The sequence below is a fragment of the Peromyscus californicus genome, unplaced genomic scaffold (genome assembly GCF_007827085.1).
Source record: "Peromyscus californicus insignis strain IS unplaced genomic scaffold, ASM782708v3 Scaffold_12__1_contigs__length_115047231, whole genome shotgun sequence".
In the NCBI taxonomy this organism is placed as follows: Eukaryota; Metazoa; Chordata; class Mammalia; order Rodentia; family Cricetidae; genus Peromyscus; species Peromyscus californicus.
In genome coordinates, this window is record NW_026294413.1 from 76,444,546 (window position 1) to 76,456,870 (window position 12,325).

Here is a 12,325-nt window from a genome sequence, read left to right on the forward strand (position 1 = left end):
TACTGAGTGAGATACAGCCCAGGTACAATTTTCTTCCTTCCTTCCTTCCTTCCTTCCTTCCTTCCTTTCTTTCTTTCTTTCTTTCTTTCTTTCTTTCTTTCTTTCTTTCTTTTTTTCTTTTTTTTTTTTTTTATGACAGAGTCTCTCTAAGTTGTCCAGGCCATCTTCAAACTTGAATCTTCTTCATCATCTTTCTGAGAAACTGGAATTAGTGGATATGGCACCATGCCCAGGCTTCTTCTTTTAGAATTTAAGCTCACAGTGGTTTTTAAATATAAGCAGTGAAATAAAGGACAAAGGAATTAGTAATTATTTTAAAGTGTGTGTGTGTGTGTGTGTGTGTGTGTGTGTGTGTGTGTGTGTGTGCGTGTGTGTGTTTCTGCATTTGGGTATGTGCACATGAGTGCACTTGCCTCTGGAGGCCAGAAGAGGGCACTGGTTCCTCCTGGAATGGAGTTTCAGGTGATTGTGAACTGCATGATGTTGGTGCTGGGAACTGAACTAGGGTCCTCTGGAAAGGTAGATACATTGAACCACTGAGTCAGCTCTCCAACCCCTCAAAATGTTTTTAATAATAAAAGTATATAAAAAATTTAATTTTAAAAGTATACAGCTTACACATTAACCACACAAAACTATAAAATTTAAAGATTAACAAGTAATAAACACAGATACTTTTGCACTAATTTTCTAATCTGATCACCATATTTGGAGACACAGAGAATGTTTTTTAAATAAATAAATTAAAAAAAAAAAAGATTTGTGACCTAGGAGCATGTGAGACCTCATCAGTGCCACAGCTTTGACAGCAGCATTTCTAGTCCAAGGTCACTTCTTAAGGGCCTATTAGTCAGAACTCCTAATCCCAACAGGCATCTAGACATATTGGAAGACTCATGGCCATAAACTGTGCACTAATTCCTATATTTAACCAAATTACCGGCAGCCAGCCCCATACATAGGATGGATGTAAAGATTTCTAAAGCACTGACTCAAAAAGACTCTGAATTTTTCAACTAAGTAAAACCTTAAAAATGCCAACTAATGAATAAGAGAGATTGCTAAAAATTAAGAAAATTGCAGCCCAGTAAGGGACAAGACTACATAAGACTTTCTGGCAGGTACTTTCCATTGTATCCTTTGGTAAACAATGAGTCGGTGGCACCTGGTCAGGACTCTGCCCCTTACAACCCCAGTGAGCCTGACTAACCCACTCTTAGATCAGACTGGTTGTGGTGGTTGGCTCTTGTCAGTGTGACCCAAACCTAGGCATATTTGGGATGAGGAGCCTCACTTGCCCAGGGATAGCCCCACCCACAATGGGCTGGGCCCTCCCACATCAATCATTAATTTAAAAAATGTACTACAGGCTTTCCTACAGCCAAGATTTTTTTGTTTATTTTGTTTTGTTTTGCTTTTTGAGATGGGGTTTCTCTGTAACAGCCCTGGGTGTCCCAGAACTCTCTTCGTAGACTAGACTGGCCTCGAACTCACAGAAATCCGCCTGCCTCTGTCTCCCTAGTGCTGAGATTAAAGGAGTGTGTTGCCATGCCCAACTACAGCCAACATCTTTTGGAGGCATTTTCCCAATTGAGATTCTCTCCTCTCTGATGAGTCTAGCTTGTGTCAAGTAGACATAAAACCACCCAGCACACTCTGGCTCTGGCCCTTGACTGGCCCTTGCCAAGTCTGCTCCTAGACAAGGACACAGAACTAACATTCCCTTTGTCCTTTCATTATCAGGGTCTCTGAGAAGTCTTGGTTCAGTCTGGCTCCCAAACACTTGCCCAAGTTGCTTTTGGTCAGTGGTGTTTTATCATCACAGCAATAAAAACTCTAACTAAGACACTGGTAAAAGAGCAGAATGTTCTCTAACAGCTGTTCAGTCTCCTTCCCAGATTTAGTTCAATAAAGAGGACACTGAATGTATAACTTAAGAATCAAACCTATAAAATAATCATAAAGAGAATTAAGCAAATTAAGCATGTTCTTATGCTTAAAATGTGGGTAAGTAATTCTCAAACCAGTTATTGATGCTATCTTCCTAATCCCCCTCTCCTTATAACCAGCAAGGAAGCCAGCCCTTTAGACCACCTAGTCTTGGGAAGTTTTTGAGGTAGGCTTGAAAGAAGTGGCTACCTGAAGGCCACAGATTTTTCTTGCCTTTCTCAAAATCCTTCTTGGCACAAGAGACACTGCTAGGGATCCTGTCGGGAAAGAAATAGGAGTTGGAAGTGGGGAGTGAAAATTTGTGGGGAGTACAGAGGATCCAGAAAGACATACAGAGAGATGCACAGGAAGGAGTACGGAGGGACTTAGAGATTTGTGGTCTTTTTGGTTTGAGGTGAATGGAGAGATATTTTCTTACTGGGTCTTCAGCCAAAAGGAAGGTCAGCTGGTTGCTTCTCGACCCTTCTGAGCTATCAGGTTTTCACCCCAACATCTGACTCCTAAGTCTTTATTGGTAGATAGAACTAGAACGATAGACATTCAGTTAAAAACTTCATTTGGTTGAAGAGATGGCTCAGAGGTTAAGAGCACTGGCTCTTCTTCCAGAGGTCCTACGTTCAATTCCCAGCAACCACAGCCAGGCGGGGGTGGTGCATGCCTTTAATCCCAGCACTTGGGAGGCAGAGAGAGGCAGGTGGATCTCTGTCAGTTCAAGGCCAGCCTGGTCTACAGAGTGAGTTTCAGGACAGCCAAGGCTATACAGAGAAACCCTGTCTTGAAAAACCAGAAAAACAGAAGCAAAAAACCCCTTTAATTTGGCATCAGTGACAGAGCCAGTACCAGCAGGACCAGCAATCCCACCAGGAGCGCTGATGGCGGGGCGGCGGATCTGCAGACAGTAGTTAAAATATCAGTCGATTCAGGTGTAGCTGCTAAGCCAAAGGAAAAACAGCAGGGAAGCAACCTATAGTCCTACCCAGCCGTAATGCATATGAAACACAATGACCAGTATGGCACAATAACCCTAAGGGTGCAATATAGTGCCGCATATACCTTGGTAGTAACCAATAACTCTGTAATTGGACTTGGGACCTGCTGAACAAGAGAGAAATCATACCTGGCACTGGAAACCTAGCCAACTACCTAAGGCTAGCGAGGGCATGGATCTTGGAGAACCTACAACTACCCCTTTGCTAATCCAGTATAATCCCTAGCTATACTCTAAATGTGTGTCCTTACACCCACAGATAAGTGTAATTCTCACCCCTCATCCAGGAAACTTCCCTTTGGAACAGACAGAAACCATCACAGAGTAATGGAGGAATCTACAATACAACTCCCACCCCTAAGGCTCAGGGATCATTGAAGAGGGGATGAAAAGGCGTAAGAACCAGAGGATCAGGGAATTTGCTGTGAAATTGTGTTTCCTATGAATGTGAGAAGCTACATCCATAAAGTCTCAGTGACGTGTTGTAGAATATTATTTTAAGTTGTGTCACTTTCGTTTATGTTGCATTTGTTTAACTCTGTGAAGCTGTGTTACTGTGCCTGTCTAAAACACCTGATGGGCTAATAAAGAACTGAACGGCCAATAGCAAGGCGGGGCTGGCAGGCAGAGAGAATAAACAGAAGGAGAAATCTGGGAGAAGAGGAGTAGCCAGAGAAGAAGGAGGACTCCAGGGGCCAGCCACCCAACTACACAGCCAGCCGCGGAGTAAGAATAAGATTCACTGAAGTAAGAGAATGGAAAAGGCCCAGAAGCAAAAAGTAGACAGGATAATTTAAGATAAGGAAAGCTGGCAAGAAACAAGCCAAGCTAAGACCGGTCACTTATAAGTAAGAATAAGCCTCTCTCTTACTTATTTGGGAGTTGGTTGGAGGGCCCCCCAAAAGAGCCAAAACGCAACTAATAACAGACATGATTCCCTAAACATGAGCTGAACAACATTATATCAACTAGCCTCAGCCCTACGGACCAGAGCACATCTCTACTACCTGGAAAACCCATGGGTCTTTCTGAGCATGGGAGATGGAGGCAGAGGCAGTCTGACCTCTGCGTGTTTGAGGCCAGCCTGGTCTACATAGCAAGTTGTAGGCTAACCATAGCTACATATTTTGACCCTTTCTCAAAACAAACAAACAAACAAATAAAATAAAAAATCCCACAGGTCTTTTTGATTCCTTTCTGGTTTAAGATTCTGGATTCTCTCCTCAGTCTGCTGCTGGGTTTCTAAAAGGTGGTCTTTGACTCTTGGAGGGATCACTGTCAGCTCAGATGAGAAAATCTCATTTAAACTATATATGTATCTTTATACACAAACTCAAAGGTATTGGAGGGATTTTTTTAAAAGTATAGTTAATAGTATGATTCCTTATGACTTTTTCCAGTCATTCTTACCATTATTTTGCCCTTCTCTCTTCTCATGTATATATCTCCCTCCTCCTACCTAATTAAACCTCCTCCCGTTTTCCTGTATCCCCCTCCAATCAGATCACTTGTACCTTGCTATTCCTTTCTCTGTTGCACCCTCAGTCCCCACCCTAGCCACTGTCCCTTTTTACTTTCCTGGCTTTTGCAGTTACCCTAGGATATGAACTGAGTGTAGAATTTTATCTAAACTCATTGACTGGACTCTTAAATGGGAAATGTGTTTTATACAAGTCATACCTTAATAAAGTTGACTTTAAGAATGAATACAGGCCGGGCGGTGGTGGCGCACGCCTTTAATCCCAGCACTCGGGAGGCAGAGCCAGGCGGATCTCTGTGAGTTCGAGGCCAGCCTGGTCTCCAAAGCGAGTTCCAGGAAAGGCGCAAAGCTACACAGAGAAACCCTGTCTCGAAAAACCAAAAAAAAAAAAAAAAAAAAAAAAGAATGAATACAGATATACAGAGCAGTGTGGAAGAATCTCAAGCAAAAAAGAAACTCAAACATTATGTTGAGCCAAGAAAGACAAAGAACACATAAATGATTTCATTCAGTAAAATTCAAGGACATAAAACATCTATGTTCTGGGATGAAAAGCAGAATATTTGTTACCTGGGATGGGACACGAGGGAACTTTGTGGAATGATGGCAAGGTCCTTTGTCTCCTAGAAGAGAGGTGTAGATATAGATGGAAACACAGTGCATCTCATTGTGTGTCTCATTGTCCTCAAACTTGACTTTTTTGTAACATTATTTTAAAAGACATAAAAATAAGAGGAATGTACTGGCTAGTTTCCTGTCAACTTGACACAAGCTAGAGTCATCAGAGGAGGGAGCCTCAGTTGAGAAAATGCTTCCATAAGATCCGGCTGTAGGCAAGCCTGTAGGGTATTTTCTTAACTAGTGATTGACTGGGAAAGGGCTCAGCCCATTGTGTGTGTGTGTGGGGGGGGGCACCTCTGGGCTCATGGTCTGGGGTTCTGTTAAAAAAAAAAAGCTGGCTGAGAAAACCAGTAAGCAGCACTCCTCCATGGCTTCTGCATCAGCTTCTACCTCCAGGTTCCTGTCCTGACTTCTTTCAATGATGGGCTATGATATGGAAGTGTAAGCCAAATAAACTCTTTCCTCCCCAACTTGCCTTTTGGTCATGGTGTTTCACTGCAGCAATAGAAACCCTGATTAAGACAAGGGATAAATAGATACAGTTTTGCACATCTGAGATTGTTGGCTGAGTCATGTTTGTCAGTTTGTACACTTACTGCTTTCATAATGGTTGTGTAATAGGCACTCCTCGAGCTAAGGCCAAGGTGTATGACACGGCTATCTGATATTGAGAAATCACATCCTGCTGGGTAATTCAATGCTTTCTCTTTGAACATAGCCTTGGCCTTATGTTTTAGTGAGGTATATTGTACTGGCTGGTTTTGTGTGTCTACTTGGCACAAGCTAGAGTCGTCAGAGAGAAATGAGCCTCAGTTGAGGAAATGCCGCTATGAGATCCAGCTGTAAGGCATTTTTCTCAATTAATGATCAATTGGGGAGGGCCCAGCCATTGTGGGTGGTGCCATCTCTGGGCTGGTGGTCCTGGGTTTTATAAGAAAGAAGGCTGAGCAAGCCATGGGGAGCAAGCCAGTAAGCCACACCCTTCCATGGTCTCTGCATCAGCTCCTGCCTCCAGGATCCTGCCCTGTTTGAGTTCCCGTCCTTGAGTTCCTTCAGAGATGAACAGCAATATGGAAGTGTAAGCCAAATAAACCCTTTCCTCCTCAACTTGCTTTCTGGCCATGATGTTTTGTTGTAGTAATAGAAACCCTAACTAAGACATATATAGTGAACAAAAATGTATTGGGTTTCTATTGTTGTGATAAAATCAAAAGCAACCTGGGAATAAAAGGCTTATTCAGTTTACATGGTTTAATCACAGTCCATCATTGAGGGAAGTCAGGGCAGGAACTCAAGCAGGACAGGAACCTGGAGGCAGGAACTGAAGTAGAGACCATGGAGGAACACTGTTTACTGGTTTGCTTCAACTCCCTTGCTCAGTTTGCCTTTTTTTTTTTTTTTGGTTTTTCGAGACAGGGTTTCTCTGTGTAGCTTTGTGCCTTTCCTAGAACTCACTTGGTAGCCCAGGCTGGCCTCGAACTCACAGAGATCTGCCTGGCTCTGCCTCCTGAGTGTTGGGATTAAAGGCATGTGCTACCACCGCCCGGCTAAACAGTATCTTTTTTTTTTAAAGATTTATTTATTTTATGTATACAGCATGTATGACTGCAGGCCAGAAGAGGGCACCAGATCTCATTACAGATGGTTGTGAGCCACCATGTGGTTGCTGGGATTGAACTCAGGATCTCTGGAAGAGCAGTCAGTACTCTTAACCTCTGAGCCATCTCTCCAGCCCTCAGTTTGCCTTTTTAATACACCCTGGACTAACCATGTGTTCAGGTGTGGCCCTTTCACATCGATCATCAATCAAGAAAGTGCTCCCTCCTCCACCTCCCAGGATTGCCTACAGGCCAGTGTGATGTGGATATGTTCTATATATTCTCAATTGAGGTTCCTCTTCCCAGGTAACTCTAGCTTGTGTCAAGTTGACAGTAAATAAAATAAAATAAAAAATACCATGAACAACCAGTTGTGAGCCTTGCTCAGTGGGTGAGTCCATGGCCCTCATGGCAGGCAGCACAGCAGCAGCCAGGCAATGGCACCAGAGCAGTTGCTGAATGCTTACATCCCTATCAGCAAGTGGGGGGCAGAGGGAGCTACATGGGAGTGGCTTGACTTTTGAAACCTCAAAGTCCACCCCAAGTGACACACCTCCTCCAAGAAGGCCACACCTCCTAATCCCTTCTAAACAGTTCTACCAATGGAAGACCAAGCATTCCAAATATATAACATCCTCATTTAAACCACTACAGAGTGCAAATGAAAGTCAGTCATCACTCTCAAGGAATGAAAACTACCTTTGCCCAAGACTTTGGGCTGGGAAAAGTTCCTCCTCTGAGCAATAGCAAAAGGGCCATAAACCCTTGAGCAAACTCTGAGGTCTGCCAATGAGAAAGAAGTGGGCATATTTGTTACACTTATGATGCTGTGACAATCTGTGACAAACATCTGAGCCCAGCAACTTTAAGGAGGGAAGACTTATCTGGGCTCCTAATTTCAGAAGTTATAGTCTACATTTTGCTGTGCTGGTGCCATTGTTTCTAGAAGAACATCATAACAGAGCAGGGATGTGGACTAGAGTTGTTCACCTCTGGCAGCAGAGAGGAACAGACTAGGGGCATGGTTATCTTTCCAAGACACATCCTGTCTTAGCCATTGTTCTCTTGCCATGAGGGGATATCATGAACAAGGCAGCTTATAAAAGAAACCATTTAGTTGGGGGCTTACTTAAAGTTTCAGAGGGTTAGTTGGTTATCATCATGGTTTCAAAACCCACCCTCAGTGACATACCTCCTTCAACAAGGCCACACCTTCTAATCCTTCCCAAACAGTTTCATTCTAGGGACCAATCATTCAAATACATGAGCCTATGGGAGCCATTCTCATTCAAACCACTATATACCACTTGTGATCTACTTCATCTAATTAAGTGCCACTTCCTGCTTACTACTACCTCCCAACAATGTCATCTCACTATGAATCCATCAAGGTATCCATTGATGTATCATTTCCCCGAAGTCCTACTGTAGGTGGAAGTTTTCATTCACCAGTTCCCAAATAACCAATACAGAGGCTTAAGATTAATTATAAATGCTCTGTCAATAGCTCAGGCTTATTACTAACTAGCTCTTACATTTTAAATTAACCCATATTCCTTATTTATACTCTGCCATGTGATGGTACCTTTATTAGCATAGTGCATTAATCTCCTTCTCCTTCTCTGACATATATTCATACAGTATAAAGGAATATTTCACAGCAGATAGATATCATCTGTCAGGATTCAGGAGGTTGCTCTTGATCAAATCTGATCCATATTAACCTGGAACAAATCCACAGCCTCTTGTTTCCTGTGGAAACAAAAGCAAAACCTCTTCCCCAAAGCATTTTTGACTTCCATTTGACAAATGCATTTTTTGTTTAACTTCTTTTTTAAAGTTAAGATAGCCCTAAAGTATCTAAGTTAGTTCAATTTTGCAGTCCTGTTCACAATCCCATGTCTACTAGAAGCTGTCTTTTGCTCATCAGCATGCAAAGAATTCAAAATCAACACAATAACATACAGGATCCAGACTCCTGTGTATTTCCTATATCTATGTGGCTTATTCTTTTTTATAATTTTACTTCTCTTTTAAAGACTTTATTATTTTTAAACTATTTTTTTCTGTGACTGTCCATGCCCCTTTTCTCTCTTTCTTATGCCTACACACATTGTAAAACACACTGGAACCTGTTTAGAGGGTTTTAGTTTTTTTTCATCTGGACCTCTTTTACTGTGTATCTTTTTTTGACTGTGTGAGCAAACTTTAAACTGCTAAGCTACACCTGAATCCTCCTCACAGTTCTCAGCTGGCTTGGCCCACTTCTCAGGTCGTGTAAGCCAAGCCTAAAGCTCATGGCCTGGTTGGAGGTCGGTGAGCAAGAACTGCACTCAACCTTCCTAGAGCTCTAGAATGCTGATGCTTGCACTGCAGCAGACATTTTTATTTAGGTTTTTGTTTCTATTTAGTGTGAAAAGGGCTGTTTAAGTATTCTGCTGTCGGCGGGGCTTCTTAAAGAAGCTGTGTCTTTTTTCCCCCCAGCTTCCTCAGGCTTTAGATGGATATTCAGGCCTCACATTGGTACACCAAAATGTAATTATTGTTGTTTTCTTACTCTTTTGGCTCTTTGGGGGGCCAGCCATCCAGTTCCCAAATAAATCACACAGGGAGGCTTATTCTTTCTTATGAATGCTTGACCTTAGCTTGGCTTATTTCTAGCCAGATTTTCTTAAATTATCCCATCTACCCTTTGCCTCTGGGCTTTTTCCTTTTCTTACTTCTGTATATCTTACTTTCACTCTTAACTCCCTGGCTGGCTATGTGGCTGGGTGGCTGGCCCCTAGTATCATCCTCTCCTTTTTTTCTCATTCTTCCTTCTCCTTCTCCCAGATTTCTCCTATTTGTTCTCTCTGTCTGCCAGCCCTGCCTATCCTTTCTCCTGCCTCACTATTGGCCATTCAGCTCTTTATTAGATCAATCAGGTGTTTTAGACAGGCAAAGTAACATAGCTTCACAGAATTAAACAAACGCAACATAAAAGAATGCAACTCATCTTTGCATTATTAAAACAAACATTTCATAGCATAAACAAAGGTAATACATCTTAAAATAATATTCTACAACACCCTACCTCTGAATATTGCTAGATCAGGAACCAAATATTTAACACAGAAATCTTTTCAGGGGACACTTAATGTCTAAACCATGACATTAGATTAGGGGCGCCCCATACTTCTGTTACCCTTCTTGGTTTTTCCAATTTCATAGCTATTCTCTCCAAGGTTTATGTCTTGGGCACATGTGTAGATTCCTGTTACCCACAGCCACTTGTAATTTCCAGATAAGATTACTTTTTCTCCAAATACACAAACCTCTTATGGCAGATTGGGAACTGTTGTCCTACGATATTCTTTGTGCTTGGTGAATCCTTACTCAAGGAGCAGTTCTCTATCCTCCTGTGATGGTTTGAAAAAATAATGATCCCCATAAGACCATAGGGAGTGGCACTATTAGGAGGTGTGGCTTTGGAGTAGGTGTGGCTCTGTTGGAGGCGGTGCATGACTAGGGGGTGGGCTTTGAGGTCTCAGAAACTCAAGCCAGTTCACTACCTGCTGCCTGCTGATCCAGATGTAGACCTCTCAGCTCCTTCTCCAGCACCAAATCGGCTTGCGCACTGCCATGATTTCTGCCATGATGATAATGGACCAAACCTCTGAAACTATAAGCCAGATCCAATTAAATGTTTTCCTTTCTAAGAGTTGCTGTGGTCATGGCGTCTCTTCATAGAAATGGAAACCCTAACTGAGACACCTCCCAAAGCACTATGTAACTTGAGATGACATGCCCACCCCCATTGCTCTACCTTTATGGGAGTCCTGGAGTTGAAGGAAGGTAGATTCAGATCAGTTCAAGACTTGCCTTTTTCTGTTACCACCCAATCCTGTCTCTTCTAGCAGTGGCCGAGGGACTTCAGAGCCTCCTGAGCCAAAGAAGGATTGTCTCCTTGGTGTGGACTGGACTTGGTGCTGACCAGAAGGCCAAGTTGGTCTCCTACCTGGAAGAACAATGGGTGAAGTGTATCCTGTTGTCAATTGGAATCATCCACCATGGACAGGTGATAAGGGAAAAACAAATGAAAGAAAAACCAAGTTGGGCTGCTAAGAGACTCCCTAGATTTTGGCAAGATGGTGCTGGTTCCTGCTGAGATCTTGTACAGCCCTTTGAGATGGCTTAGTGCCTCCCCTTCATCCTGTTAACACTAGCATTACCTAGTCTGGGGCACAGACGTTTCTCAGGTGTGCATCTGAACTGCTCCCAGTCTCTTTCTGAGACTAGATGCTTTGTAGGATTTATCTTCTAGGTCATCAATGCCTGACTGGCAGTGTCTAGTTATATGAGTTGGAGGGCCTGATCAATAGGGGATTTGGAGGCAAACTAATGGAAAGAAAATTTGAGCCAGGGAGGAAGAGAGACTGGAGAGACAGATGGAAAGAAAATGCATAGATCAGTAAGCATTCAGCTCCATCTCTATATACACTAGAAGCAGGAACTTAATGTGTACTACAAACACTCCTGTGTTTTGAGAGTTAATGTAAATCCCAGGTAATACTAAGAGCTGTTTGGACTCGGGGCACAGATTGTTCACTGTTTGTAATGGCCCTCCAAAACGTCAGGTAGACTGATTAGTTCCCTTACCTACTGCCTTGTATGGTTGGTTAATTTAATTAGCTCTTTGCCCTCATTAAAGTGGGTGTTTTCTCCAGCAGTTTACAACTGCGAGATATTCTACAGTTTACCCAGTAGAATTTTGTGTGTGTGTGTGTGTGTGACGGTAAATGTATCTGTATGCCCAGTAACAGCCATATGAGTCACATGAGGACACTGCGTGCTAGCGATATGACTAGAGTGGCTGAGGAACTATTTCTAAAGGTTTGTTTTTATGTGTATGGGTGTTTTGCCTCCAAGTGCTATGTGTGTGCAGTGCCTGTGGAGGCCAGAAGAGGGCATCAGATCCCCCAGAACTGGAGTGGGCCTCTGTCTATCTGAAAAGTACAATTTTCACATGCCATACAGACCTTCCTTCACTGTCCAGTACCTTAGCTACATGTAGCTGTTTCAAGTTCAGCTGAGGGCTGGTGAGTTGGCTCAGTGGGTAAAGACATTAGGCTAAGCCTGACCACCTGAGTTTCGTCCCTGGGACCCACAAGGTAGAACTGATTCCTGTCATGTGTTCACTGACCTATGCCTTGTCATTGCATGGTCTCCAGGAATGGACCTGATTGGGGTGTTGAGTGAATGACTAAAAGCCAGATACACACAGAGGAACAGCTGGGGTCAGGAGGACTGAGCTCTTGGATGGAGAAAGCAAAGCATCCTTGAAGCGTAGTGTGTTTACTACATAGTGAACAGGGAGAAGGGGTTAGTGCATACAGCTGAACAAGGAGGCAGGTTTAGTAAATCTCAGTAGGAGCACATCCACACACAGACCACAGAAAGGTTTTGCCATTTCCCTGAGCCTGGGGGTGTAGGGGGATTTGCCATTTTCCTGTGGATCTGAGGCTTTGGGCTCCATATCAATAGCACACATTCACCAAGGGCTTCTCCACTCACCACAGACCAGTGGGTGTGCGCTCACACAATAAATAAGTGTAACTTTAAAATAAATTTTAATTGATTAAAGTGATGTAAAAGTTCAATGCCTTATCCCTCTTAGCCACTTTGTATCTACAAGTAGCCAGTGGCTGT